We start from the raw sequence: 16,422 nt of genomic DNA, 5'->3' as shown, positions 1-16,422 counted from the left end.
GTGTTAGTGTAATTCTGTGAGTTAGGTCTTCATCTTGTAGAAGCTGACAATGCGCCATCAGTGCCAGACTGCACTTTAATGATGAGACAGAATGCATAACTTATCAGGGGATAATATAAAGAAATAATAAGGGGAGGGGGAATGGGACCCCTCCACTGAGTAGGCAACATTATAGCCACTCTGCCTGATCCCCACCCAGCACCCCCTTGCTAAAGTACAGAAGCCAATTAGAGTACAGGTGGATGTTATCAGAATAGAATTCCTGCAACACATATGCCACATCTTATTCCCTTCCCACATTAGCAATATGACAAAAGCTCCACAAGGAGATGGTTCTCCTGAACTGGGGGCTGGACCATGGGTTTGGGTAGCACGGGCTTCTCATCAGGTGCCTGGGGAATAATAATAATACATTTTATTTGTAAAACACATTTCAAAAACATTTCAAAGTGCTACAAAAACATCAAGATGGTCACCTGGACCTGAGGCATCAACTGGACAGGACGTATCAGGGTCTTCTGCTCTGGTGTCTGAGGTACAGCTGTGGGAGAGGCCACAGGCCGTGGGGAGAACGGTTCTGTCTTCGGAGGGGTCATGGTCTTGAGGACAGTAGAAGGGACCACCATAGCTGACTGCTGGGAAGCTGAGCTGGGATCTCTCCGCTCCACTACAGGTACCCCCTTCTGGAGCTGAGGGGAGAGGGCTGTGGCTGGCTGAAGCCTGGGACACCATCACTGGGATGTTGACCTTGTAAAGCTGGCCTTAGGGAGGTAAAAAAGAGGGAGAAATAGATACAAAAGTCCCATTGTAAATGTTGAAAAAAATAGACTGATGAAGCTATTTCTTTTTTCTATATCATGACATTTCATGTATCATAAACATGCATCATAGAGATTTTGGTAAATGTTTCTATGAAATAGCATTGGACCTTTCAATAAAGTTAATCGAGTGAGTGTATGGAGGGCTAATGCATGTTTTTCCCCTGTCTGCATTGTGACCCCTGCAGGGATCTGGACTGGGTAGGTCATCCATGGAGGAAGAGAGAAGGTGGCCAGAGTCCCACTGTTGTTCTGCAACATAATTAGACAGTGAAAACAAATTTGCTCCACTCAATGAAAGAACGTTCAACTGTATTTGTTGTAGAGACAGGGAAATTGCTTGTGCTGCAAGTCTTCTTGACCTCTGCTCTCACACAAATAATGGGGCCGCTGAGTTGACTTGTCAGTTACACTTACTACTGTTTTCCAGTGAGTCCTGGGTTCAGGCTCCTGGGAAACTAGAGGCTGTCTAATACGCATAAGAAAACATTCTACATTTTAAGTAAGCTACCTTTTAGCACGTTTGAGTACCATAAAACAGTCTTGTTTGGTTATACTGTAGCAGCATGAGTCATGATGTCAACAGTCCTCCTATACAGTATGAGTCATGTCAAGCTGAACAGGATCATCTTTTTTCTACACGAGAACTGTATGATGACCTACTACAGTAACTCCTTTTTCTGAAATTACAGACAGTGATGCAGGCTAATTCTTAATGAGTTTTTAGAATGGCATATCTATATCTCTGTGCACCTGATGAGGTTAAAGGCCCAATGCAGCAATTGTTATATAAATATCAAAGTGTTTCTTTCATCGTCTATTGTACAATAGGATATAAAACACAGGAAAACAGAATTGTGACTGCACTGGGCCTTTAACATCAAATTGAGAGAGAGGGAAGAGAAGAAAAACCCTAGCTGCCCACAAACAGGATGCTCTAAAGACTGATTTCCTTTTTACCTTTCTTTGCTCTGCCCACATCTAGGCCTAAATTAAAATGTGCCCCACCATCCCCAGCCTTTGTATAGCTAATATAGTGTCATCTTGACCTGTCCTCCTGTTACCAGACACAACATAAGGCCCTTTCCCAGACTAATTTGTTACCAACCCTGGTGTACAGAATCACATAAGAACGTGGGGTTTAATGGGCTGCTGCTGCTTCCCTCAGTCATTCTCAGGGTGTGTCCCAATAATCTCTCCTCCTTCCCAAAGTGTGCACTCGTTCACTTTTAAAAGCATTGGATTGATGTAGGCGTGTGCTAGAGCAGTGTTTCTCCAACTCAAGTCCTCCAGTACCCAACAGCCCAACTCCAGTACCCCCAACAGCACACATTTTTGTTGTAGCCCCAGACAAACTCACCTGATTCTACTCATTCAGGGCTTGATGATTAGTTAACAAGTTGAATCAAGAGTTTGTCCGGGGCTACAACAGAAATGTGTACTGTTGGGGGTACTGGAGGACCGGAGTAGGGAAACACTGTGCTAGAGGAAGTTTCCATATATCAGTGATTTCCTTTCAGATCCATGAAGGGAAATGAACAAGTGCATATTTTGTGAGAAAGGAGAAATTATTGGAACGCAATCCCAGTGAGGTGTAATAGGTTGCCACAAAACCACAAGGTGGTGAGGTCTCTCTGTTACCTTTTTCACACCATCGTGCTGACCCTAACCATACAGTGCTGCTAGCCTGGCTCTGATATTTGGTGCTGCCCTGGCTCTGATCAAGCTGCTGAACACCTTATTGACAACTTGGCATGTCAATCAGGGTGTAGCTCCAACATTAAACATATTGACGGAAGTTTTACTTACTATGACATGTGGTTGTCGTACCTTGAGTTGAATGAACTAACTATAAGTCGCTCTGGATAAAAGTCTCTGCTAAATGACTAAAATGTCATGTAAATCTACACCTGTCAACCAAATTATTTCATCAACATTCTATAGGCTAGCAGTAAGCTCTTTTCCCAAACAGCGGTTTGCAGACATGCACTGCACAACAAAAGTTATCATTCAAATGTATGACAGTTTCGTGTAACTTGCTTTAGCTGTGAAACTCTGGACGTGTTGGCCTGTAGGGATCACAACAGAGGCTGGGGATGGAAGAAGGAAGAGGAATGATTAGGCTATTCAATTAAATGTAGCGATCTGTATTCAATAATCAATTGACCTGATTAACTCGCACTGTAGAATATACAACCATTGGGCAACCCTATTTGGTGGATCAACTCATTGATTTGTGACACAGATAGCAATGGGTGTGGTGTAGAGCCTTGGGGTGTGTCCCAATATTATCTCCTTTCTCCTGAAGTTTACACTTGTTCACTACTTTCCACAATTCTAAAAGCATTAGATCGGTGGAGGCATGCGAGGGATATTTCACCATATTTCCTTTACCAGTAATTTCCCTTCAAATCAGTGAAGGGAAGTGAAGTGAACAAGTGCACACTTTTGGAGGAAAGAGAGAATTGAGAAGTACCCTTGGACTGTAAAACCTCTAATTACTTACATGTAGGTTTTGTAAAAGTCTGTCCATAGTTTGGAGGGAGCTGCAGCACAAAGTCGGATGAGTTGGTGTTCTTCATGAGGGCCAAGCCATCCACTGCTTTGGACTGCAAAATCTTTGACTCCCAGAGCTACAGATGAAAGAAAACACATTTGGTTTGCTAGTTAGTTAGTTAATTAATTTGTCATAACATAAGCTGTGTTTAATATGATTGCAGTTCTAGTTACACAGCACTGCCATATGGCCTCTGCTCTTCTCTTGATTTCAACATGTAGCTTAAAAAAGCCACACTTCAATGTGATATATTCTGAAATACTTATTAACTCCGTTTATGACATAAAATACGTAGTCAAGTTACAAAGCGAAGCGTTACAAAGCGAAGTCAATAGTCTAATGGTCAGGGAGGACTAACATTAGCTAGAAGATCGTGCTCACTGGTGAGGTATTGCCTTATTCCAACGGATCGAGTTAAGAGCACTTATTTCAGAGCGCTCTGTAAGCCACGCCCAAGTGGGCAGAGCTAGCTAGGCACGTTGGATTGAGACACGTTTTAATACAATAAAAAGCCTCTAATTTTACAATGAGTCCACCATTGTAAAAGACCAGTGTATTGCAGATATTTTACTTATTAAGTCAAATATGAAATTATCTTTGAGTAGTAAACACGGAAAACAACGAGTCCCAAACAACTCACAATAGAACATGCCAGAAGCTGACCAGAGGGGGGCATCGTTTGCTAGGCTCCCTAAATTATTGGGATCATCTGGTTACCACCAGTGTTGGGAATACATTGAGTTCGTTGACAAAACAAACCATTGGACATCTTTTCACACTGAGATTTGTGTGTCAAAGGTCCGCTTTGGGTCTGTGTAAACTATGCGATTATATTGGAGACAGGTTTATAGCATTGAATGTCATCTGTTGAAATACCATAACAGTACATTTAAAGAACACAACTACTTATTTTACTCAGCTAGAGATTGAAATAAATGGTGTTTCTTTAAAAAGATGGTCCTGGCTGACATTTCCTCACCTTATTTTCCTTGTGGTTATCCATGGTTGTTGGTTATTTACCAGATAACAAGAAGTGCAAACTGAAGCAATAGACTCCTCATTTTACTCAACTAGAGATTTAATTTAAAAAATTGTGTTTCTTTGGAAAGGTGGGCCTGGCTGACATTAAAAATACATTAAGAGGAAAAGATCCACAGACTCCAGAGGCTGATTATCTTTCTGCACACCTGTGTATTTACAATGCTGGCTGCCATGGTTAATACAAAACGCAGGACATTGAACGGTATATTATTAGGATCCCCATTAGCTGTTGCAAAAGCAGCCACTACTCTTCCTGGGGTCCACACAAAACATAATACAGAACATCAATAGACAAGAACAGCATAGAAAAAATTAAAAGTCACACGTAGCCTACATATCAATGTATTCACAAACTATCTAGGTCAAATAGGGGAGAGGCGTCGTGTCATGAGGTGTTGCTGTATCTGTTTGTTTTTTTTAACCAGGTTTACTGTTTATTTGAGTAATATGAGATGGAACGAAGTTCCACGCAATAAGGGCTCTATATAATACTGTACGCTTTCTTGAATTTGTTTTGGATTTGGGGACTGTGAAAAGACCCCTGGTGGCATAAGTGTGTAAATTGACAATGCAAACCATTTGGGATTTTCAACACATTAATTTTTCTTATAAAAAGAAAAAGTGATGCAGTCAGTCTCTCCTCAACTCTTAGCCAAGAGAGACTGGCATGCATAGTATTTATATCAGCCCTCTGATTACAATGAAGAGCAAAATGTGCCACTCTGTTCTGGGCCAGCTGCAGGTTAACTAGGTCTTTCCTTGCAGCACTAAACCACACGACTGGACAATAATCAAGATTAGACAAATCTAGTACCTGCAGAACTAGCAAAATATATCTTTATTACAGCCAGACCTATCCCCATCTTTACAACCATTGAATCTATATGTTTTGACCATGACAGTTTACAATCTAAGGTAAACTTGTTCAACAGCCACACCATTCATTACCAGATTACGCTGAGGTCTAGAATTTACGGAATGATTTGTATCAAATACAATGCTCTTAGTTTTAGAGCTGTCCAGGACGAGTTCATTACTGGCCACCCATTCCAAAACAGACTGCAACTCTTTAACTTGTTATGGATAGGGGGCAGTATTTTCATGGCCGGATAAAAAACGTACCCGATTTAATCTGGTTATTACTCCTGCCCAGAAACTAGAATATGCATATAATTAGTAGCTTTGGATAGAAAACACTCCAAAGTTTCTAAAACTGTTTGAATGGTGTCTGTGAGTATAACAGAACTCAAATGGCAGGCCAAAACATGAGAAGATTCTGTACAGGAAGTACCCTGTCTGACCATTTCTTGGCCTTCTTTGTCATCTCTATCCAAAACAAAGGATCTCTGCTGTAACGTGACATTTTCTAAGGCTCCCATAGGCTCTCAGAAGGCGTCAGAACGTTGAATGATGACTTTGCAGTCTCTGGCTGAAAAACAGTAGCGCATTTGGTAAGTCGTCGATCTGAGAACAATGAGACGGGTGCGCGCGTGCACAAGACGACTCCATTTTCAACTTTGAGTCTTTCAACGAAAACAGGGTTTCCCGGTCGGAATATTATCGCTTTTTTACGAGGAAAATCGCATAAAAATTGATTTTAAACAGCGTTTGACATGCTTCGAAGTACGGTAATGGAATATTTTGCATTTTTTTTGTCACGATACACGCCGGGCGTGTCACCCTTCGTTACCCTTCGGATAGTGTCTTGAACGCACAAACAAAACGCCGCTATTTGGATATAACTATGGATTATTTGGAACCAAAACAACATTGGGTGATGAAGTAGAAGTCCTGGGAGTGCATTCTGACGAAGAACAGCAAAGGTAATCCAATTTTTCTTATAGTAAATCTGAGTTTGGTGAGTGCCAAACTTGGTGGGTGTCAAAATAGCTAGCCATGATGGCCGGGCTATCTACTCAGAATATTGCAAAATGTGCTTTCACCGAAAAGCTATTTTAAAATCGGACACCGCGATTGCATAAAGGAGTTCGGTATCTATAATTCTTAAAATAATTGTTATGTTTTTGTGAACGTTTATCGTGAGTAATTTAGTAAATTCACCGGAAGTGTTCGGTAGGAATGCTAGTTCTGAACGTCACATGCTAATGTAAAAAGCTGGTTTTTGATATAAATATGTACTTGATTGAACAAAACATGCATGTATTGTATAACATAATGTCCTAGGAGTGTCATCTGATGAAGATCATCAAAGGTTAGTGCTGCATTTAGCTGTGGTTTTGGTTTTTGTGACATTATATGCTAGCTTGAAAAATGGGTGTCTGATTATTTCTGGCTGGGTACTCTGCTGACATAATCTAATGTTTTGCTTTCGTTGTAAAGCCTTTTTGAAATCGGACAGTGTGGCTAGATAAAGGAGAGTCTTGTCCTTAAAATGGTGTAAAATAGTCATATGTTTGAGAAATTGAAGTAATAGCATTTCTAAGGTATTTGAATAATGCGCCACGGGATTCCACTGGCTGTTGAGTAGGTGGGACGCAAGCGTCCCACTGGCCCAGAGAGGTTAGCTATGGTTGCTTACGCGTATATGGATGAATCATCAGCATACATGGACACACATGCTTTGTTTAACGCTAGTGCAGGTCATTGGTAAAAAATAGAAAATACTAGAGGGCCTAGAGAGCTACCCTGCAGTACACCACATTTTCCTCCAAACATAACGATGGTCATTATGGCCAAACAGTTCTATTTTTGTTTCATCAGACCAGAGGACATTTCTCCAAAAAGTATGATCTTTGTCCCCATGTGCAGTTGCAAACTGTAGTCTGGCTTTTTTATGGCAGTTTTGGAGCAGTGGCATCTTCCTTGCTGAGCAGCCTTTCAGGTTATGTCGATATAGGACTTATTTTACTGTGAATATTGATACTTTTGTACCGGTTTCCTCAAGCATCTTCACAAGATCCTTTGCTGTTGTTCTGGGATTGATTTGCACTTTTCGCACCAAAGTACGTTCATCTCTAGGAGACAGAGTGCATCTCCTTCCTGAGCGGTATGACGGCTGTGTGGTCCCATGGTGTTTTTATACTTCATTACTTCTGTTTGTACAGATGAATGTCTTACCTTCAAGCGTTTCGAAATTTCTCCCAAGGATGAACCAGACTTGTGGAGGTCTTGGCTGATTTCTTTTGATTTTCCCATGATGTCAAGCAAAGAGGCACTGAGTTTGACAATAGACCTTGAAATACATCCACGGGTACACCTCCAATTGACTCAAATTATAACAATTAGTCTATCAGAAGCTTCTAAAGCCATGACATTATTTTCTGGAATTTTCCAAGCTGTTTAAAGGCACTGTCAACTTAGTGTATGTAAACTTCTGACCCACTGGAATTGTGATACAGTGAATTAAGTGAAATAATCTGTCTGTAAACAATTGTTGGAAAAATTACTTGTGTCATGCACAAAGTAGATGTCCTAACCGACTTGTCAAAACTATAGTTTGTTAACAAGAAATTTGTGGAGTGGTTGAAAAACAATTTTAATGACTCCAACCTAAGTGTATGTAAACTTCCGACTTCAACTGTAGCTCTGAATCCACGATATGGCAGGTTGAAAAGCCATAACTAGGGTTGCAAAGAATCAGAAAATTTCAGGTAAACTTCCATGGGAAGTTAAGCCCGGGAATTTTGCTTAAATTCATCAAAAAAGTTAGCTTATAACAGTTAACTTTTTTGTGGGATACACAAGGCAATTCTAGGTCTTGTGGCATATTTTGGTTAAACTATCCCCAATTCAATGGAATTGCATTCATCACATGTGCAGTGCACTCTTCCATCACATGTACAGCTGATTCTCAAGATCTTGCACACTAATGAGATGCTATGGAGCCCACACTACTACACTGTCTGAGCCAAGGACTACATGCTTTCTGGTAAGTTTTGATTACAATACTGGGTGGGGTGAATATATTTTGACATTCATCTTTTTTTTGTTAACTAGTAAATAGTACCCTACAGCAAAGTGTGTTTAAATCATTTCTAACTTGTTAATTTCTGCTAGTTAGTTTTTGCTAACATGTAGGTTTTAGCTTGCTTGAGCCTGCTAACTGAGGAGTGTTAATTCACCTGTTACCATACATGTTTCATTTTAAAACATTAATCATATAAAGGAGTTGTTTAATGTAACTGCTTAACTATTTATCTGTACATGTAATTGTTTTTTTTACTAATTTTTTTCCTAATCTTTACAGGAAAATGCCACGGGCACTATCTGATGTGTGGAGACATTTCACTGCAGCTAATGTAGAAGGAAAAGCTGTGTACATTTGCAAATACTGTGCCAAATCATAAGTGAAGAATGCAACAAAGATGCAGAATCATCTGGCCAAGTGCATAAAGTTCTCTCAGCGCTCACAACAAGCAACCTCTGACAAAAGTCCCTCTACATCTATTCGAGGTGAAAATGATGAATCAGACACCTTATCGATAGCAACAGCTCATGGTCCTCCTGGAATAAGAAGTTTTTTTGACTCAATAGAGTAACCTAGTCACAGAAATGCTGATGAATGTCTTGCTCGAGCTGTGTATGCAACTGGTTCACCTCTGATGTTCACAGGAAATGTGTATTGAAGAGATTTCTGAATGTTCTTCGCCCAGCATACACCACTCCAACCAGACATGCTTTATCTACTAAATTGCTGGATGCAGAGTTCTACAGAGTTCAAATGAAGGTCAAGCAAATCCTAGAGAAAGAAGACTGTATTGCAATCATCTCTGACGGGTGGTCGAATGTTCGTGGGCAAGGAATAATTAACTACATCTCCACCCCTCAACCAGTATTCTACAAGAGCATAGACACAAGGGACAACAGACACCGGTCTCTACATTGCTGATGAGCTGAAGGCAGTCATCAATGACCTTGGACCACAGAAGGTATTTGCACTGGTGACAGACAATGCTGCTAACATGAAGGCTGCTTGGTCTAAAGTGGAGGAGTCCTACCCTCATATCACACCCATTTGCTGTGCTGCTCATGCATTGAATCTGTTCCTCAAGGACATCATGGCACTGAAAACAATGGATACACTCTCTAAAAGAGAGCCAAGGAAATGTTTAGGTATGTGAAGGGTCATCAAGTTATAGCAGCAATCTACCTCACCAACCAAAGTGAGAAGAATAAGAGCACCACATTGAAGCTGCCAAGAAACACCCGTTGGGGTGGTGTTGTCATCATGTTTGACAGTCTTCTGGAGGGGAAGGAGTCTCTCCAAGAAACAACCATATCACAGTCTGCCGATATGGACAGCCCCATCAAGAGGATCCTCCTGGATGATGTATTTTGGGAGAGAGTGGTAAGCAGCCTGACTCCTGAAACCTATAACAGTAGCCATTGCACGGATTGAGACAATGCCATCCTGTCTGATGTTCAGACTCTGCTTGTAGATGTAAGAGAAGATATCCGTACTGCCCTGCCCACTTCACTGTTGCTCCAAGCAGAGGAAATTGCAGTTCTGAAATACATCAAAAAGCATGAAGACTTCTGCCTGAAGCCCATACACGTCGCAGCGTACGTTGGACCCAAAGTATGATGGCAAGAGCATCCTGTCTGGTGCAGAGATCAACAAGGCCTACGGTGTCATCACTACCGTGTCTCGCCACCTTGGCCTGAATGAGGGTAAGGTTCTTGGCAGTCTGGCGAAGTACACTCCCAAGCAAGGGCTTTGGGATGGAGATGCAATATGGCAGTCGTGCCAACATATCTCATCAGCCACCTGGTGGAAGGGACTTTGTGGATCGGAGGCTCTTTCTGCTGTTGCCTCCATCATCCTCTAAATCCCACCAACATCAGCCGCCTCAGAGCGCAACTGGTCCTTGTTTGGGAACACACACGCCAAAGCACACAACAGGCTGACCAATACAAGGGTTGAAAAATTGGTGGCCATCTGGGCAAATTTGAGGCTTTTTGAGCCTGACAACGAGCCATCCTCATCAAGGTTGGGAAGTGACAGTGAAGATGAGGCCTCAGAGTCTGATGTTCAAGAGATGGACATTGAGGAGGTCCAGGGAGAAGACATGGAAGCCTGAGAGGAAGACAACCAAAGCTTTAATTTCTAGACTATCATTTTACAGATGTTGAAAACGTTTTTGTTAGATGTGATGGATCATTGGGGATCATTCAATATTCCCTTTCTTTTTTTGTTCAGTGAAATATCCCATGTGAAGAGTCAACTCATTTAATTAAGTTAAATTCGTAACTAAATAGTTTATTATTTTTTTATTAGAAGGATTTAATCACTTGCAATTATGTCTACTTATGATAAGGTAAAAGGTTTATGTTTGTCTCCATATGAGATGGTAAATATATCCAATGCAAAAAACATCCACATTTAAATGGTATTAATATTAATTTGTATATATTTCCGTTAATTCCCATATATTCCCATTAATTACATGGAAAGTTTCCACCTCTGAATATTTCCCAAAATGTCCAACCCAAGTTTTTTCAACAACAGGTTATGGTCAATAATATGAAAAGGCTGCACTGAAATCCAACAGTAGTGAGCCCACAATCTTCTTATTATTAATTTCTTTCAACCAGTCAGTCATTTGTGTCAGTGGAGTACATGTTGAGTGCCCTTCTCTATAAGCATGCTGAAAATCTGTTAATTTGTTTACAGAGAAATTATATTTGGTCAAACACAATTTGTTTCCAACAGTTTGCTAAGAGCTGGCAGCAAGCTTATAGGTCTGCTGTTAGAACCAGCAAAGGCAACTTTACCACTCTTGGGTAGCAGAATTACTTTGGCTTCCCTCCAGGCCTGAGGACAAAGACTTTCCTCTAGGCTCAGATTAAAAATATGACAGATAATATGGTAGCTGACTCTATAGCCACTCCTCAGTAGCTTTCCATCTAAATTGTCAATGCCAGGTTTGTCATTATTGATAGATTTTTCCACCTCTCCCACACCAACTTTACAAAATTCAAATTTGCAATGCTTTTGTTTCATTATTAGCTTTTTTATGCATGAATACAATTGCTCATTGTTCGTTGTTGGCATTTCCTGCCTAAGTTTGCCCACTTTGCCAATTAAATAATCATTAGAATAATTGGCAACATCAAATGGTTTTGTGATGAATAAGCTATCTGATTCATGAAAGATGGAGTTGAATGTCTTTCTGCCCATAATTTCACTTAAAGTACGGCAAAGTTTTTTTCCATCAATCTTTATATCATTGATCTTGGCTTCACAATACAGTTTATTCTTCTTTTTTGTTGAGTTTAGTCACATACTTACTGCAAATTGAGAAATTAAGCCAGTCAGATATGCAGCCAGACTTATTAGCCACTCCTTTTGCCCCGTCTCTTTCAACCATACAGTTTTTCAATTCCTCATCAATCCATGGAGCCTTAACAGTTCTGTCACTTTCTTAACAGGTGCACGTTTATCAATAATTGGAAGAAGCATTCATCAAGTGCAGCATCTGGATGCTCCTCATTAATCACGTCAGACCAACAAATATGTTTAACATCATCCACATAAGAGTCACAGCAAAATCTTTTGTATGATCTCTTATACACTATCTTAGGCCCAGCTGTTGGAACTTTGGCTTTCCTGAATATAGCCGGATACAGCTTAGATAGAATAAAGTTCTACAGTATTAGTAAAAATGTGATCGATACATGTGGATGATCTTGTTCCTGTAGTGTTTGTAAACACCCTGGTAGGTTGATGAATAACCTGGACCAGATTACAGGCACTGGTTACAGTAAGAAGCTTCCTCTTGAGCGGACAGCTTGATGAAAACCTGTCAATATTCAGGTCCCCAAGAAAGTAGACCTCAGTTTATGTGATGTAAACAATCAAGCATTTCACACATATTATTTAGATAGACTGTTAGCACTTGGTGGCCTATAGCAACACCCCAAAAGAAAATGCTTTAGATGTGCCAAGTGAACCTGCAATATCAGAGAGACATAATACTGAAAAGAGCAAACAAAGCAAGAGAAAAAAAATATATCCATTCAGCAGTCCATTAATCAATTGGTGTGTGAGTTTGCTGTGGGGTTGAAGCTATGGGTCCCATAGGCTTGGCTCTCTCATCCCTTCGAGGCTTCTGGGAGGGAGGGTGGACAATGAGCCTGGCATAGCGGATGTAAGCAATGTCCCCACACACTCTGGCAGCTTTCATGGCTGGGATGAGTTCTTTACTCTTCTGGCGCACAGCTTCAGGATAGTCCTCGTTGAGGAAGATACATTCCTCTCAAGTTCTTGGCTCTTTCCAGAACAGCTACCTTGTTCTTGAACCTCAGGAACTTGACCACCATCGTCCTGGGCCTATCAACTGGGCCGGTGGTGGGTTTTCCAGTCCTGTTGGTGCGCTCCACCTCAATCTTCCTGTGGTCCATCTTCAATTTCTCAGAGATAACTTCCCTCACTGTCTTCAGACTCCGTCCAGGTCTCATGTGGAGATTATGCAATTCCGTCCACAACCATTTTGTTCCGCCTTGACTGTCCCTCGAGATAGTCTGATTTATCTGTCATTGTTATTATGGATTCACACACAGAACTGATGTTCTCTCAATGACTTACAGATTGCCGTCATCTTGCCTTTCTCCTGTTTCAACTAATCGAGCTGACCCTGGGAGAACTGCAAACTGTTCTTCAGGTCCTGGACCTCTCTGGTCAGGTCATCCATTATTTTATTAGTAGAATCTAAGAGTATTTGGACAAAACACTTGAAGCCATTTTCTTGTTGAATATATGCTTTTATATGGTCTGTAGCTCTGTCTTACAACAAGTCAAATAAATATTTGTGCAAACTGGAAGTGGGAACTCTTTCCCCAATGATTTCCTAAGGCTGAGGTATTTTGTCAGTTATTCCATACCAAGATGAGGCTGAATGCCAAGAACACCACACACAACTGCAATACAACTACTTAATCTCATTGGTATATGACTGTTCAGTCTGTTGAATATTCCATCAATGAAAATATGGATTTATTGTCTGGACAAACGTTTTATTTAAAAGGACACACACTATAACGCAAGTTTAGAAAATAAAGTAATTAACAGGAAAAGTAATTTACTACATTAATTATACTCAGAGCCTCTCCCCTTCATTTGCTTAACTAGGGGAATGGGATGGAGAAATGGCTTACAATAGCCAGGGTGTGGCTCAACAGGTGGAATACGTCCCAAAGCCCTCGGGTTGAGGGTTCGATTCCTACGGGGGACCAGTACAAAAATGTACGCACTCATTACTGTTAGTTGCTCTGGATAAGAGTGTCTACAAAAATGTCAAATGTATACGGAATGGGATGCCATTTGGGACACAGACACATTCCATCTGTTGAAGAAGCCACCTGAAATCAATGGCTGCATACTAATTGGCCATTCCTCTCCTCATGGATATGCAAGCACTGGATAGGTGTAAGCTACTTCACATCAAAGTTATATATCCCTAAAATGTGCAATGGGGTGGTTAAGAGCATTGGGCCAGTCACCAAAAGGTTACTGGTTTGAATCCCCTAGGTGACAAATCTGTCGAATGTGCTCTTAAACAAGGCACTTAACCCTAATTGCTCTGGATAAGAGTATCTGCTAAATGACTAAAAAGTCCACACTTAGGAAGGACAATGGATATGCAGCCAATGTTAATGGTTACATACCTTAAAGTCATTAGTAAAAAAAAATAAAAAAAAGGGGGGTTTCTATAAAAGGGCATATAATTGACAAGTTGTTGCAGTAGTAAGGCAATGGATCCAGAGCTGTATATGTTAATTATGGACTTTAAGGTAACAGGCAGGTAGAGGAGGTCCAATCGCCTCAGGCCCTTCGGAAGGGGAGAATATAAGGGTTAGTCAAATCAAATTTGCTTACAAGCCCTTAACACTTCTTTTTCTTAAAACTGTAGTGTTGTTTAAGTAAAAGTGAGAGCATGACTAAGAGCATAGTACACCACATGCACTGGGAGTAGAGAATAATTAATAGTGTTGCTGTGGACACTGGATAATCTCACACACACCTGTTTGACATTGCCGAGTCAATTCAGGTAGCATTCAATGTCATGCGTGTGAACCATAGCAGCCAACATTATAATAAAGAGATGTGCAGAAAGATTTTCAGCCTCTGGTGTCTGTGGATCCTTTCCCCTTAATGTATTTTTCATGTCAGCCAGTCACACCTTTGAAAATAAACACCATTTAATTACATCTCTAGTTGAGTAAAATTAGTATTTTTCTGGTCACAAAATAATCCAGAAAATAGCTGTAAACAGCGCCACACTCAGGCAGAAAACGGAATGTTCTATTCCCAGCCAGGCCCATCTTTTCAAAGAAAACAATTTAATTATATCTATATTTCAGCAAAATAAGTAGTTCTTTGTGATTAAAAGAAAATCCTAACAATTCATGTAAAGAGCCACATTAAAGCAGAAAATATAGGAATGTTCTATCATAAATTGAGAGAAAGAAAATCCCTGGTTGACATGGCTGCTAGTACTTAGAAATACTATAACAGTAAATGAATAGATGACATTCACTACTATAAACCTGTTTCGAATATAATCACATATTTTACACAGACCCACCGCGGTCCCATGTGAAAAGGAGTCCCATGCCCTGGTCTGTTTTGTCAATTTACTCAAAGTATCTCACCACATCGGTATACAAATCATTAGTCCAGGTAAAGTCCCACTCACCTGTCTCAGGTCTTAATTAAAGGACATGATAGATAGCTTCGGTTAGAGGGGTTTTAAAGGAGGAAAGAAGTAGAAAAATAACAAGGAGACAGTTTTGCATTAAAGAAGAGTAACGTTAGTGACGTGGCTATGTTGTTGTGACAAATGATCACTTTACTAACTAACCCAAACAACAATATACATATCCGTTTACAGGCTACTTACCACATGACTTGATTTTGACAACATTTTGAGGGACCAGACGATCCGCTGCCTTGGTCTTGTTAGCAGGCGCGAGGTAAGCAAAATAGGCAACTAGTAGGGCAGCTAAATAGCTCGCGCATGTGACAGACACATATTTCAATATTGACACATCATCGGTTGGTCTTTCTTTCCTAGGTTAGACATTGATAGTGAAGTTTATATATTGGTTTCATTAGCTAGAAACAGCTGAAATAGTAGGCTAGTCTGAAGGGGCTGTTCATTCCAACACGGGTGTGTGACCTTTTATTCTTGACATCTGGTTGCAGCCTGGTCTCAGACTATAAGTAACAGTAAATGTCAATCCGGAACATCAAATTAATATGATATGTTAAGTTTGGTATAGTTACATAAGACAGAAGATTACTTAAGTTAAAAACGAAAGAAGGGTGGGCGTGTAATGCGAAAGTCTATCAACCCAAGGGGTGCGTGTTCAAATCTCATCACGGACAACTTTAGCTAATTAGCAACTACTTACTACTTTTTAGCTACTTTGCAACTATTTAGCATGTTAGCTAACCCTAACCCATTTAGCTAATCCTTCCCCTAGCCTTAATAACCCTTAACCTAACTCCAAACCCTAGCCTAGCTAAGGTGCTAACAACAAATTGTCATTCATAACATTCATAACATATCATACGAATTGTAATTCTTAACATATCGTACCAGGGTTCGCACAGGGTTTGGCACTCTGAAATTCAAGAACTGGAATACCTTAAATCTGATATTTTATCAAGTTGGTACTTGAAAAGTACTTCAATTAAAATGAGAGAACAGAAAATGCTAAAATATGTTAATATGAAAAATATTAGATAAATGTATTGGTCATGCAAATACATTTTTGCGCTCTGGTTGCCAGACGAGCTCACTCATTCCACCCACACTTCCACTCAGCCAGACAGGTACCGAACTGCATGCCTAGGTGCAGCCAAACATCACATCGATAGTTAAAATGCCTAGCAAATGTAGATTAAAACTTGCCTGGTAGGATATTGATGTTTATACATCGGTTTTGCCAGACCCAACCAGGGATGTAGTGGAGGGTAAACGCACTCACCTTTTTATTTTGTTAATTAACATTTACCCATTGTGTTCCTAGCGTTGAAAA

General features: G+C 40.4%; 2 long non-coding RNA genes across 3 annotated transcripts; both read right to left on the bottom strand.

Annotated features, from left to right (window-relative positions):
* Positions 1–990: 990 nt before the first annotated feature.
* Positions 991–15,593, bottom strand: LOC115201552 (uncharacterized). Of its 2 annotated transcripts, none has more exons than XR_003879761.1 (3): positions 15,279–15,593; positions 3,325–3,451; positions 991–1,070 (listed from the first exon to the last, which is right to left on the bottom strand). It is a non-coding gene; the product is annotated as an uncharacterized LOC115201552 (long non-coding RNA). The 2 variants fall into 2 exon arrangements; XR_003879760.1 differs by lacking the exon at positions 991–1,070 and adding an exon at positions 2,859–2,908.
* Positions 13,120–15,155, bottom strand: LOC115201551 (uncharacterized). The gene is made up of 2 exons (XR_003879759.1): positions 14,400–15,155; positions 13,120–14,207 (listed from the first exon to the last, which is right to left on the bottom strand). It is a non-coding gene; the product is annotated as an uncharacterized LOC115201551 (long non-coding RNA).
* Positions 15,594–16,422: the final 829 nt, after the last annotated feature.

Source organism: Salmo trutta, chromosome 10 (assembly GCF_901001165.1).
Source record: "Salmo trutta chromosome 10, fSalTru1.1, whole genome shotgun sequence".
Lineage (NCBI taxonomy): Eukaryota > Metazoa > Chordata > Actinopteri > Salmoniformes > Salmonidae > Salmo > Salmo trutta.
Note: the sequence above shows the minus strand (reverse complement) of the source record. Positions and strands in the feature narration are given on the sequence as shown.